We start from the raw sequence: 15012 nt of genomic DNA, 5'->3' as shown, positions 1-15012 counted from the left end.
TTTTCTTCCACCATTAGTCATGCTGGTCCAACTCACCACCTGTCACTTGGCAAGCTTCTGCAAATACTTTTACCCACGTAGAGGCAGATTTGGGTTCATTGAAGTTGGGAACACACCTGTGCTGACTTGAGCCCTCAACGCACAAGCTGTAGTCCTTTGAAAAGTTTTTTTTTTTTTTTTTTGGCTGTTTGTATATATTAGAATCTGCTGTTTCTTGGTATGGACTTTTCAAACATTTCTATCATTAGAATCTTGAATTTCAGTTGATGTAAATATGCTTCAGGACAAAATATGTAAGTAGTTAAACACATAGTGGATAATCTCAAAAGAGGATCAATGTTACCTAATTAGCTTGTATTTAGTTCATCTACCATAGCTCCTTTAATTCTCCCAATAAATCCAATGAGAGAAATTGCACATTATTTTCAATAAATAGATGAGAAAGTCAGACCCAGGAGGAGCAGCATGTCTGAATCATTCACCAATTAGCTAAAAGATCCTGAACTCCTTGTAAGGAGTGTCTGTTCTAAAGCCCTTGTAATTTTCACATTGTACGCTGCATTTTCTACTTGGTAACACTGATCCCTTATGTCTAGTTCCTCAACATATGAAGAGTCCCTACTATGGTGCTAACAACACAGGTTTGTAGAGGCAAACACGCAGTAGTGTCCCACAGATGCTGGTGGCTCAGCCGAGTAAATGTTCATGTAAACAGTTATGATGCAGTTTCTATTAGTTCTGTAACAGAAATAAGTCTCAAAGTAGGTTTATATAGAGCCACTCCTCCAAAGAAGTAGTCACTACTCATGTACGGTTATTTAAATGATTAAAATGACTTTGTATGTAAAGTTAGGGATTCAGTTCCTTTCAAGAGCTTGATAGACACACATAAGCAATGTCTACCAAATGGACAGTGCAGAGAATAGAACACACCCATCATCGTACTCTTTTCTATTGGACAGCATTAGACTAGAGAATCAGAAAGGCTTCACCTTCACCTTCAAGCAGCTCTTGAGCTGAGGCCTGAAGACGCAATAGAATCCTTCAGGCAAACCAGCAGAGGGGACAGATTCCAGGCAGAGGACACAGAATGTGCCAATGCATGCAACCGATGTAAGAAGACATGGATTTTCTAGTGAAATGAAAGTTAATTAGAATAGCCCCAAGTGTTTAAAAGATGTCCTGGAATCGGGAGCATAACATGGATTGCCTGGAAGGTTGGGGCTGCCTCAGTGATCACCTTCTATGATATTATATGACATAATATGAAATAGAGGAGGAGGGGATGCATGTGGTAGGATGTATGTTGTACATGTATGTTGTGCATACCTGTTGTGGGATGGCATGCGAGGCTCCTCCTGCGCAAGTGTGCAAATATTTTCTGTGACAGGCTTTCTGAAATTCCAATACTTTTGAAAGTATTGAAGTATTGAAACTCCAATACTTTGGCCACCTAATGTGAAAAACTGACTTATTTGAAAAGACCTTGATGCAAGATTGACGGTGGGAGAAGGGGACGACAGAGGATGAGATGGTTGGATGGCATCATCAACTCAATGGACATGAGTCTGAGTAAACTCCAGGATTTGGTGATGGACAGGGAGGCCTGGAGTGCTGCAGTCCATGGGGCTGCAAAGAGTCGGACACTGAGCGACTGAACTGAACAGAACGGAACTGACAGGCTTTTTAACTTTTCAAATAAAATACTATTGAAAATCCTTTGACAGAAGGCAGCTAAAAATAGAACTGGAGGGCTTTTCTCTCGGGCATACCTGGATCCTGAGACATCCTTTCTGAACCCTGGGGCTCTGAAGAGCTAGTGGGCACATCAGAGACCCACTGATGATTTTGAACACGAGGTGGATGATCAGACACTGTGTCAGGATTATCCCTCTGTCCAGTTTGGAGGAATGGTGGTGGGGACATAAAATGGAAGCCTGGATGGATAAATGCAAAAGGCATGGAAATAGATGAAGAAAAGATGGTAAATGACACTAACTAGAGCAGAAAGAATGGTCTCAGGATTTGAAGGAATCTAGACTATAAGGAAGAGGAGCAGACTCATTTCCGTGTATCCCCCTTGAGCAATTTGGTGGCTGGTGGTATCATTTTTCATGATGTGGAATTCTAAAGGGATGGTTTACTTTTTGGTTTAAATTCTCAAGGCCTCAGAAAATAAGAGGATGAGGAGCATGATGGTTTACATTTAGGCCTTGAGTTACAGCTCTGTCATTCTGTCAAAGTCAGAGGAAATATCCCCAAATCCTATTCACATCAATGAATAATGTATGTCTTATTTCTTCATTCTTCCCCATAGCAAACACCAATCAGAAGCATCTGAAACAAACAGACCCCAGAAACTAGAGTCAAACCAGCATTTTGTCAACTGATTAGATAGCAGTTAATTTAATGCTAACATTAATCAGGGTCTGATTGCTCCATTGTGAGGAACAAGAACTGTGTGCAGAGATTAATACGCAACATGTGTTTCAGAATGTTTCTGTAGAAACCCCCACACAGTAATTAAGAAGAGCATCAAATGAAGGTTATTGATCCATTGTGTTATTGAGAAACAACATAATTGATATTTCAGATCTTAATTGTTGGTTCCAAAGTAAAAGAGACAGTCTGTACAGATCATTAGTAACACAGAGTCCTTTTGCGTGTGTGGTTTTTACCATTTAAACTGAGACATGGAGTTCAAATGTTACCCCGGTTGAAATAAACATTGATTTAATTGTCAAGCAATCTTTACTTGTAAGTGTTTAAAGTGATCACCATTTGGACAAATCTGAGCTTTGCAGTCAGTTTCTATGCCTGACATCTGTGAAATGAGGTTTTTCATCTTTAAATGAAAGGCCACTCTCTGGGTTTCAACACTCTTTTGCAAAGTGACATTGATAATACCCACCTCACAGATTTGTTGAAAGGACTCTGGGAGAAAGCCAGTGTTAGAGAGTCAGTACCGCATACTGTTTAGGAGCATACACTGGATTCAACTTCTGTGTTTCAAGCACAGCTTTGCCACTTATTAGCTGTGCAAACTTGGACATATTAGTTAATCTCTCTGTTCCTCATCTTTTTAAAGAGGTATAATAGCAATAGGCATTCATGACAGGGTTAGTGTATAATTAAAATTAAAAGTATATATATGAAAAGTTCTTAGAAGAGAGCCAGGCAGATTATAATTGTGATATAACCATCAATAGTTTTTATTGTTATAATTTGAAAGTATTCAGGCACAGAGTTTATTCTGAACAAATATTAACTACATCCTTTTGCTCTCCACAGTAATTCAGCAGCTGGGAGGCTGGCTTTCTCTTGCTGTGCAGCAATGAGAAGGTAAGGAGGCAAATAGAAGGAAAGACTCTCGGTCTGCGTGCTTTACCCACTTGTCTACAGAGCTTCCAGATAAATCTTTTTGTCTAATTCCTAAATATGACTAGACAGCCCAGAAAAACCTGAAATGTGAAGAAACTGTGATGGAGAAAGACTAAGATGAACTAGTTGAGGAATGAAGACCAGGAAGCAGATTCTAACTAGGACCTACAGAAAACTAAGGGCACACTGCTATCAAAAAAGAATGATTTGCCATGAGAAGCAAACCATGAAACAACAAGGAAGAGTTTCTTTGGAGTTTACACACACACACACACACACACACATATATATATATGTATGTATCACTGGAAGGACTGATGCTGAAGCTGAAGCTCCAATACTTTGGCCACCTGATGCAAAGAACTGACTCATTTGAAAAGACCCCGATGCTGGGAAAGATTGAAGTGGGAGGAGAAGGGGATGACAGAGGATGAGATGGTTGGATGGCATCACCGACTCGATGGACATGAGTTTGGGTAAACTCCGAGAGTTCGTGATGGACAAGGAAGCCTGGCATGTTGCAATCCGTGGGGTTGCAAAGAGTCGGACACGACTGACTGAACTGAACTGATATATATATATATCTGATAAAATTAAAGGAAAAACATATATATAGGTTGAAGATAATGTCAAATAAATGACATATATCCTAGAGCTAAAAAGATAAAGTTGAATTTGAGAGAAAAGATGAGAAATAAGTCAATAGGCCCAGCATTGGAATCAAATGAATTCTCAGAAGGAGCAATGGCATTGATTGGGGAGACAGGCAAAGGAATATTGTCAAATAAATAAATAATACAAGAAAAGTTTTCCGAACCTAAGTATGAATACTCCAAAGGAAAGTCCAAATCAAAGATACAACTACACATATATCAAAATGTCTAACATTAGAAAATATATAAAATTAGAAGGGAAAATACTAAGTGATGGGAACAATGAGGAACAAAAAGTATTCTCATTCACTGCTGGTAGGAAAACAGAAAGCTGCATCCAACTTCAGAAAACAAATTGGCAAGATCATATAAACTTAAACATGGAATTATGCTGTGACCCAAGATATGTGGCTTTCAATTATTCACACAAAGAAGTGAAAACAAATGACCACACAAAAGTCTGTAAAGAAGTGCCCATGGTAGCTTTATTAATATGATATTTAAAAAAGCAACCCAAGTGATCAATTCATCAACTGGTGATTGGATAAACGAATTATGGTACATCCAAATAATGGAATACTATGGAAACCAAAAGGAACACATTACTGATATATTCAACAACATGAATAAGTCTGAAAAGTATTTTAATAAATTCAAGAAGTGAGACATGAAAACCTACATAGTGTTTGACTGCATCTGTATGACATTCTGAAAAAGGCAAAACAATAAAGACAGAAATAAGATGAATGTTTTCCAGGGATGGGAGATGGAGCACTGGGGGTTAAGAAGAAGCTTGAAGTTCTGGAAAGGTTCTGTATCTTGACAGAGTGGTAAATTTATAATGATATGTTTTATGAAAACTTGTCAAAATGAACTTCAAAAAATGGGTAAAATTGCTTGTGAATTTGCCTTTAATAAACCTGGATTAAATAAAAAGATAAAAGGTTTACTGAATAAAAAGGAGATAATTTGTTAAGACCCACATTGCATATGTCATTAAGAAATTTCAGGAATGATGCCAGCAAGATGATAGAGTCGGAAGCTTTGGAATCTCCTTGCCTGTACAAACACCAATTCAGCAATAATTCATGGACAAATTATCTTTGTGAGAAATTCAGAAATTAGATGAAAGACTCTTACAACCCAAGAGAATGTGAAGCCAGGCTCACAGAAGCCAGTAGGGAGATTCAGGTTACCTTCTCACCTCTGGACCTGCCTCTGACACAGCATCAAATTACCAGGTATTTTGCCAGGATACATAATATGTTAGATCACAAAACAAGTCTTAGAACATTTAAGATTGAAATCACACCGATTGAAATCACACCAAGTATTTTTTTCTGACCATGATGGATTGAAAATAAAAATTAATAAAGGATGCTGAATCTGTAATACTTTGGCCACTGGAAGAGAAGAGCCGACTCATTGGAAAAGACCCTCATGCTGGAAAGGACTGAGGGCAGGAGGAGAAGGGGACTACAGAGGATGAGATGGTGGGATGACATCACCAATTCAGTGGACATGAGTTTGAGCAAACACTGGGAGATAGTGAAGGACAGGGAAGCCTGGCATGCTGCAGTCCTGGAGTCTCAAAGATGTAAAGATAGGACACAACTTAGCAACTGAACTGGAGAAGGCGATGGCACCCACTCCAGTACTCTTGCCTGGAAAATCCCATGGACGGAGGAGCCTGGTGGGCCGCAGTCCATGGGGTCACGAAGAGTCCAACACGACTGAGTGACTTCACTTTCACTTTTTACTTTCATGCATTGGAGAAGGAAATGGCAACCCACTCCAGTGTTCTTGCCTGGAGAATCCCAGGGGCTGCAGAGCCTGGTGGGCTGCCATCTATGGGGTTGCACAGAGTCATCGGACACGACTGACGTGACTTAGCAGCAGCAGCAGCAGCAGCAGCAGCAGCAGCAACTGAACAACAACACAGCAATAGCAGAAGGAAAACTGAAACATTCATAAATGTGTGCGAATTAAACAGCACACTCTTGAATGACCACTGAGTCAAGGAAAAATACAACAAGAAACAGAACATACTTTGAGACCAAGGAAAATGAAAACACAACTTACCAAAAACTTAGGGGATACAGTAAAAACAGTGTTAAGAGAAATGTGTGTGTGTGTGTGTGTGCGCGCGCGCGTGTGTGCATGCACTCAGTTGCTCAGTCATGTCCAACTCTTTGCAACCCCCTGGATTGTAGCCTGCCATGCTCCTCTATCCATGGAATTTTCCAGGTGAGAATACTGAAGTGGGTTGAGAAAAGTTCACAGCAATAAATAGCTCTATTAATAAAGAAGAAAGATCTCAAATAAACTACCTAAATTTCCATCTAAGAAAGTGAGAGAAAGATGAAACCTAAAGTTAGCAGAAGGAAAGAAATAGCAAATATTAGAGCAAAAATAAATAAAGAATAGAAAAATAATCAACAAAAGTAAGAGTTGGTTTTCAAAAAAGATGAACAGCATTGATAATTCAGTAGTTTAACTAAGAAACATAGGAAAATACTCAAATATATAAAATCAGAAATGAAAGAGGAGACATTATATCTAATACCACAGAAATAAAATGAATCACAGGAAACTACTATGAACAATTATAAGCCAACACATGGTATCACCTATAAGAAATGGATAAATCCCTAGAAACATATCTTGGTGAAACAAAATCATGAAGAAATAGAAAGTGTGAGCAAACATATCACTCATATGAAATTGAATCAGTAATCAAAACCTCCCAACAACAACAGAAAGCTCAGGATCTGATGACTTTGCAGGAAAATTCTACCAAATATATAAAGAGGAATTACTGTCAATCCTTTTCAAATTCTTCCAAAAAACTGAAGAGGATGAAGCATTTCTAAAATTGTTTTATGGGCCCAGTAATATTTTGGTACCAAAACCAAACAAAAATACAGTTAGAGAAGAAGACTACAGGCCAACATCCATAATGAACACAGATACAGAATTTCTCAACAAAATACCAGCAAGCTGAAACCAACAGCACATTTAAAAAATTATACACCATGACTAAGTGAAATTTATCACTGGGGTGCAAGGATAGTTTAACATAAAAAAAGTTAATTAATGTGACACAGTACATTAAACAAAACAAAAGGCAAAAAACACATTATTGTGCCTATAGATGCAGAAAACATTTATCAAAATTTTGTTTGACACAATTTAACCTTTCATAATAAACACGATCAACAAGCTAGAAATAAAAGGACATTACTTCAACATAATATAGGCCATACATGACAAGGTAATGTCATAGTCAACAGCAGAAGATTGAAAGTCTTTCTTCTAAGAACAGGAATGAAGCAAAGACGCCTGCTGACTCTCACCACTTCTATTCAACACTTAACTGTATGTCTTAGAGTGTTTAGACAAGAAGAAGAAATAAAAGGCATATAAATTAGAAAAAAAGTAGAATTGTTCCCATTTACAAGGGTGGCTCAGAAGTTAAAGTGTCTGCCTGCAATGCGGGAGACCCAGGTTCGATTCCTGGGTTGGGAAGATCCCCTGGAGAAGGAAATGGCAACCCACTCCAGTATTCTTGCCTGGAGAATCCCCTGGAAGGAGGAGCCTGGTAGGCTACAGTCCACGGGGTTGCAAAGAGTCGGACACGACTGAGCGACTTCACCTCCACATTTGATCTTATATATGGAAAACCATGAAGACTCCATTGAAAACAACACAAACTCTAGAACTAATAAGAGCACTAATTTCATTCATGCAGGGCCCACCGTCATAACTTAGTACCTCCCCAAATCTCACTTCCTCATATCATCATATTGAGGATTAGGATTTCAAAATATGAACTTTAAGGGATTACCAACAATTGGACCATATCACATACTCATAACAAATTAAACTCCAAAATATATAAGGAACAATTCAGTGGTGAAAAACAAAACAAACATTTAACTTGGTTTTAAAATAAGGACTTAAATGAACATTTATCCAAAGAAGATATACAAATGGTCAGTAGGTAAATGGAAAAAAAAAAAAAGGTCAATGTTGCTAATTGCAAATAAAAACCACCATGAGATATCACCTCATACCTGCCAGAATGGCTATTATCAAAAATAAATAAAAAATAAAAAGGCAGCAAGTATTGGTGAAATGTGGAGAAACTGCAACCCTTTTAAACAGTTGATGGAAATGCAAAATGGTGCAGCCTCTATGGAAAATAGTATGGAAGTTCTTCAAAAAAATAGAAATAGAACTATCATATGATGCCACAGTCACACATTCGATGTTTATCCAAAAGAATAGAAATAAGGATCTTGAAGAGATATTAGCGCTCCCATGATCACTGCAGCGCTACTTACCATAGGCAATACAACCTAAAGACACATTTATAGACAAATAGATAAAGAAACTGTGGTTTATACACACAATGGAACATTACTCAGCCTTTACAAAGAAGGATACTTTGCAGTATTCAATAGTATGACTGAATCATGAGAACATTGTGCTTCATTTAAAAAAGCCAGTCACAGAAAAGCAAACAGTGCACTATTCCACTTGCAGGAGGGTTCTAAACTGTTCAAGTTCATAGAATCAGAGTGTGCAGTGGTGGCTGCCCAGGACTGGGGCCAGGGGTAAACGGAGAGGCAGTCATCAGCAGGCGTAAAGTATCAGTCAAATGAGATGAATAAGCTTTAGAAATATGCTCTAAAACATTGTAACTATAGTCAACAGCGATGCATTACACATTCAGAACTTTGTTAATAGGCTGGGTCTTATGTTGGTTCTTCTCACAATAAAATAAAATTAAGAAAAAAAGAAGAAATTTCAGTACACTGAAGAGTAAACAAAGTTTTAACAATCACAGGGAGAAAAATAGGTTACCTATAAAGAAGTGAAGGACAGGGGACTTCCCTGGTAATCCAATGGCTAAGACTTTGTGCTGCAAATGCAGTGGGCACGGGTTCCATCCCTGGTCAGGGAACTAAGTTCCCACATGCCCATGTGGCATGGCCGAAAGACTTAGAAAGAAAGGACAGAGTATCTTCAGATACAGTAAGAACACAGGATGCCATGAAACAATAGAGAGAGGATTCCAAAGTAATAAGGGAGAAATAATTTTCAAATTCAGAATTGTATATGAAGGCCAATTGTCAGGACAGACAAGAATGTATGAAATATATACTCCAAACATTCACTCCTAGGAAGTTACTTGAGAATATACTCTGGCAAAACTGAAAATGAAAACTAAGAGAAAGACGTGGCTTAAAAAATAAAGATAGTAAATTTAAATCAAGACAGCAATAAATGTAAGCCCAGAGAACAGAGTGCTGTGAAGCCATTTTAGAGAATATACAGCTTAGATTCAACCAGGTCATGGAAAGAAGGATGCTATGAGAAAAAAAAGAATTAAACAGAATAAGAATAATGCTTAAAAATGAAGATTGGCAAGAGTGACATCACCAAGATGGTGACAGTTTATTCCCAACTTTGCTTCCCCCCACCACACACGCACCCAACAAGAAGAACAACCAACAATTATTCAGGGACAAGACACCACTGAGAAAATTCTAGAATTTGGTGGTGAGGTTGAGGCACCCTCTGCACTGCAGAGACTGAAAGAGAATGATCATATGACAAGGGCACAGTTTTCAAGAAAAAAAAGTTTAAAAAGAAAAGGAAACCTACTGGAAACTTCCAGAAAACAAAAATGGCGTCAGGGAGTCATAATCTTTATTTGAAACAGCCCTAGAATTTTGAAACAGACAGTAAGTAGGCTTTGAGATCTTTCACGAGGATTCCAAGCACCCCTCCTCACAAATTTAATACACAATATGAGAAAACAAGGCAAGACTGAAGATGCGTTGATTTAAAGAGTTTAGTGCTAAAATCACATAAAACAAACGCCCAAAGTGACTCAAAAAACTCACTGAGATAGAAAATGAAACAGCAAAATTACATATTTGTACAATAAAAATCTAATTTGAATAAACTGCTGTAGAAAATTGATCTGATGTGTGGGAATTAATTTTTTTCTTTTATTATCAAAACATAAATAAGGCATATAAAATAAATTAAATATGAAACTGTGCAAAATTAAAACAAGGATTTGGTGGATACGACATAAACTTTGGGAAGCATAAACATTACATGTTTCCCTACTTCCACCACCACTCAAGTTAAATCGTTATACAGAGGAGTGCCAAGTTTATCAGTTAACCTCGTATATCATCTTCCCTGCCCCCTCTCCCTGCTCCACCAGCACACAGAACTTGCTTCTTAGTGTAACAGAGTTTTAGAACTTGTCTTAACATGATTTTCATTTACTGACTTCAACCATAGCCAACTGGCACTAATACTGTGAGTACATATGCTCTCTTTTCAAACATCTCTAGCTGAGTCTCAAGGTATCATATTGGCTCACAAGAATGAAGATTTTCTTAACATTAGAGGAAGGTTCTTTTCCTTTATTAACTTCTTTCAAAGAGATCTATTCTACTGGAAAATAAAATTCTTACTGAATCAAGCAGCCTTGCCAGTCTATGGTACTGTTCACAAGGCCCTAAATCACATGTCATGTTCCTTTGATCGCCTTGAATAGTATTGAGCATTATCTCAAGAAAGGAAAACGAAGGTGAGACTTACCTAAAAGGCCATAGTTCATAGTTCACTTATTCAGCCATTCATCAGTCGTGCGCTGATGAGTTGTGGTGCTGTTGCTGTTTAATCACTAAACAATGTTTGACTCCTCGGCAACCCCATGGACTGTAGCCTGCCAGGCCCCTCTGTCCATGGGATTCCTCACAGAATACTGGAATGGGTGGCCATTTCGAACCTGTGTCTACTGCATTGGCAGGTGGATTCTTGACAACTGAGCCAGCAGAGATGCCTGGGATGATTAGTTATTGAGCATCTAATACTGGCAGGCATGCTGTATTATGGGGGTATGACGATGAGTAGATTGTTATGTAATAAGATTTGTGTTTGGAAAAAAAAAATAGTTGGCTGCAGGGTAAACAGGTTAAAGAGTGAGAAAGAGCTGAGAGTGGAAGCAGACTGGATGCCTGAGTGACAGATAACCCACAAGACCTGATGTTGGGGAGAGAAAGAAGGATGTATCGAGATCACCTCCTAGGGGTCAAACTTCTTACCCAGATAATGTTCTAAGGAGAACCTCTAACAACTATCCTGCTGGGCTATAGAAGGAAATCCTTTTTCAGGAAATCCCTGAGAAGCCTCCCGTTGGGGTGGTATGCTGCCGCAGGCACTTGGCTTATCTCAAGAGTTTGCATGCTCATAAATTCATTCAACTTCAAGACTCGCTAATTACATTCTCATATGTTAAGCCTACGATGGAAGAAATTCAAACCACATGGGTGTGTGTCTACAAGTCAAAATTTGCTCAAGATAAACCAGTGGTAATAACTTAACCTCAGGCCCAGGGACTCTTGAACATACTTAAACCTTGATGATTTAAGGGGGATGATGACGGCTAATAAACATGTTGGAGTTCTTTCCAGATGGAAAACAAAGATTTTCTCTTCCTAATTCCCCCTTAAACTTGTCAGTATTTGGCAGAGCTGGTCAAAATAAATGTACCATGCTTCAAAGCAGCCAGCACGTGAGAGGCCAGATAGCAGCGAGATGAAGCCACTTGTCTCGGCAGACATATGCTCTGAGCACAGATGTTTGGGAGATGGGGGTGGGCACTTGTGATAATGTATGGCATCATTTCTGTGACCTCAAGATAAAAGCAAACAAGAGAAGCAAAATATGCCACTCACCAGACTATAAAAATGAAACTGCCACACGACTCTGATCCAGTGCATGAATTCTGTCTTTGCCTAAAAGAGTATTTTCATCAGAAGGCCAGTTATTCCTGGTGCTGGAACACATTTTTTGTGAAAGAGCATACCACTTAGTTGCTCAGTCATGTCCAACTCTTTGTGATCCCATGGACTGTAGCCTGCCAGGCTCCTCTGTCCATGGGGATTCTCCAGGCAAGAATATTGGAGTGGATTGCCATGCCGTCCTGTAGGGGATCTTACCAACCCATGGATCGAACCCAGGTCTTCTGCATTGCAGGTGGATTCTTTACCATCTGAGCCACCAGGGAAGCCCATGAATATTACAATGGGTAGCCTATCCATTCTCCAGGGGAAACTTCCTGACCCAGGCATAGAAGCGGGATCTCTTGCGTTGCAGGCAGATTCTTTACCAGCTGAGCTACCAGGGAAGCCCTGAAAGATGGAGTATTTTTATCAGAAGGCCAGTTAATCCTGGTTCTGGTATGCTTTGAGGGTTTGTGTGTGTGTGTGTGTGTGTGTGTGTGTGTGTGTGAGAGAGAGAGAGAGAGAGAAAGAGGGATGGAATCAGCAAATAGGAAAGAAGGGTTTAAGTTTAATTTAGCTAATATATTAGGCCATATTCATGAGCTGTTCCAACATTCTGAAAGGATAAAGAAAAATAAACAATTATCCAGCTTCTAATGTCATAAACTTTGAATGCATGTCTTTACTAATGTACTCAGCAATCTTGTGAGGATGCAATTATTTTCCCTAATTTCAGATGATGAAACCAAAGTCTAGCAAAGTTACACAACCTGCCCAACATCAACTAATCAGGCTTTAGTATGGCCAGGAACAAATTCGAATCTAATTCTAAAGCTCACATGGTGACCTAAGTCTCACTTCTCAGTGGTAGATGCTGTGCACAATACAGGCTGTGTGGATGTAATAAATATAAATAAAACAATGCAAGAATGATTGAAGATGGCTCACATTTGAATACTAAGTCATGTGATGCTTAGTGCAAAGCTACAGGATTTCCACAGAAATGTGTAATGAAAGGAATATGATCTTTGAGATTAAAAAAAAAAACCCTAGTTCTGTTATAGGGAAGAACTAATCTAACTCCATAGTAGATCGGTGTCTTTTACTTTGATCTTTGTATTGATTTTGCTCCCAGTGAAGAATGTTGGTGGGTGAACCTAGAGCCTGTTACACAGAGTGAAATAAGATAGAAAGAGAAAAACAAGTACCATGTAATAACACATATACATATATAATATATATATATATATATACATATATATATGGATCCCTGGTATGCTGCAGTCCATGGGGTCATAAAGACATGACTTAGCAACTGAACAATGAACAACAGTATGGAATCTAGGAAAATGGTAGTGAAAGTGAAAGTGAAGTCACTCAGTCGTTTCCAACTCTTTGTGACCTGTGGACTGTAGCCCACCAAGCTCCTCCGTCCATGGGATTCTCCAGGGAAGAGTACTGGAGTGGGTTGCCATTTCCTTCTCCAGGGGATCTTCCCGACCCAGGGATCGAACCCAGGTCTCCCACGTTACAGGCAGACGTTTTAACCTCTGCACCACCAGAGAAGCCCTTAAATATAAGAATACCTCCTATAGAGACACAGAACTTCAGCTCCAAGTACTAACATCAAAGATTTCAAGGGAGGAAAGGAAGCCAGGTTGAAAGAAGAAGGGGGAGGAGGCAGGAGAGGGGGGCAAAAGGGGTGGCCTTACAGACATCTCCTGCCACCTACAGATACCCAGGTGTTGTGGGACTTTTCCCTGGGCCTCCAGAGAAGGGAGGACTGGAACTCAGCCCTACCAGAAATCAGACCAGACCAGAACCAGACCAGAATTCGAGTTATCTGCCAAGAGGAGGTGATCAGTCTCCAATCCTCAGCTCAGGCTGAGGGCCCTTAGACCAGATTCATGCATCCAGGACCGGGGGACTAGAAGAACAGGGAAGGATAGGAAGGGTTAAGGAGAGGAAAGAGAGAGGGAATGTGAGAGAGGTCAACTGATGAACCTATTTGCAGGGCAGTAATAGAGATACAGACACAGAGGGTGGACTTGTGGACACACTGGGGGAAAGAGAGGGTCAGACGAATTGAGAGAGTAGCACTGAAATGTATACATTATATGCATAAAATGGACAGCTAGTGGGAAGCTGCTGTATAATACAGGGCGCTCAGCCTGGTGCTCTGTGATGACCTAGAGGGGTGAGATGGGGAGGGTGGGGTGGGTGGAAGACTCTAAAGGGAGCAGATACATGTATACTTACAGATGGTTCTCTTTGTCCTATGGCAGAAACCAATACAACATTGCAAAGCAATTATCCTCCAATTAAAAATAAAAATTAAAAAAAAATGTTGCCTCGAGCCTGAAATATATAGGATAGCCTATTCTCAAAGCTCTTACCTGTAAGAGTACAGCACTTTTCCATTTATATATAAAAACTCAACATTCAGAAAACTAAGATCATGGCATCTGGTCCCATCACTTCATGGCAAATAGGTGGGGAAACAACGGAAACAGTGACAGACTTTATTTTGGGGGAGGCTCCAAAATCACTGCAGATGGTAACTGCAGCCACAAAATTAAAAGATGCTTGCTCCTTGGAAGAAAAACTATGACCAACCTAGACAACATATTAAAAAGCAGAGACATTACTTTGCCAACAAAGGTCCATCTAGTCAAAGCTATGGTTTTTCCAGTAATCATGTATGGATGTGAGAGTTGGACTATAAAGAAAGCTGAGTGTTGAAGAACTGATGCTTTTGAACTGTGGTGTTGGAGAAGATTCTTGAGAGTCCCTTAGACTGCAAGGAGATCCAACCAGTCCAACCTAAAGGAAGATTCATTAGAAGGACTGATGCTGAAATTGAAACTCCAATCTTTGGCCACCTGATGTGAAGAGCTGATTCCTTAGAAAATACCCTGATGCTGGGAAAGACTGACGGCAGGAGGAGAAGGGGACAACAGAGGATGAGATGGTTAGGTGGCATCACTGACTCAATGGACATGAGTTTGAGAAAGCTCTGGGAGTTGGTGATGAATGGGGAAGCCTGGCATGTTACAGTCCATGGGGTTGCAAAGAGTCAGACATGACTGAACAAATGAACTGAACTGAAAAAGTTTCAGAATGGAGAATGGCACTGGTTTTGTTGGAAGTTTACAGAAACA

Source organism: Budorcas taxicolor, chromosome 6, assembly GCF_023091745.1.
Source record: "Budorcas taxicolor isolate Tak-1 chromosome 6, Takin1.1, whole genome shotgun sequence".
Classification (NCBI taxonomy): domain Eukaryota; kingdom Metazoa; phylum Chordata; class Mammalia; order Artiodactyla; family Bovidae; genus Budorcas; species Budorcas taxicolor.
This window is presented reverse-complemented; position numbering follows the sequence as displayed.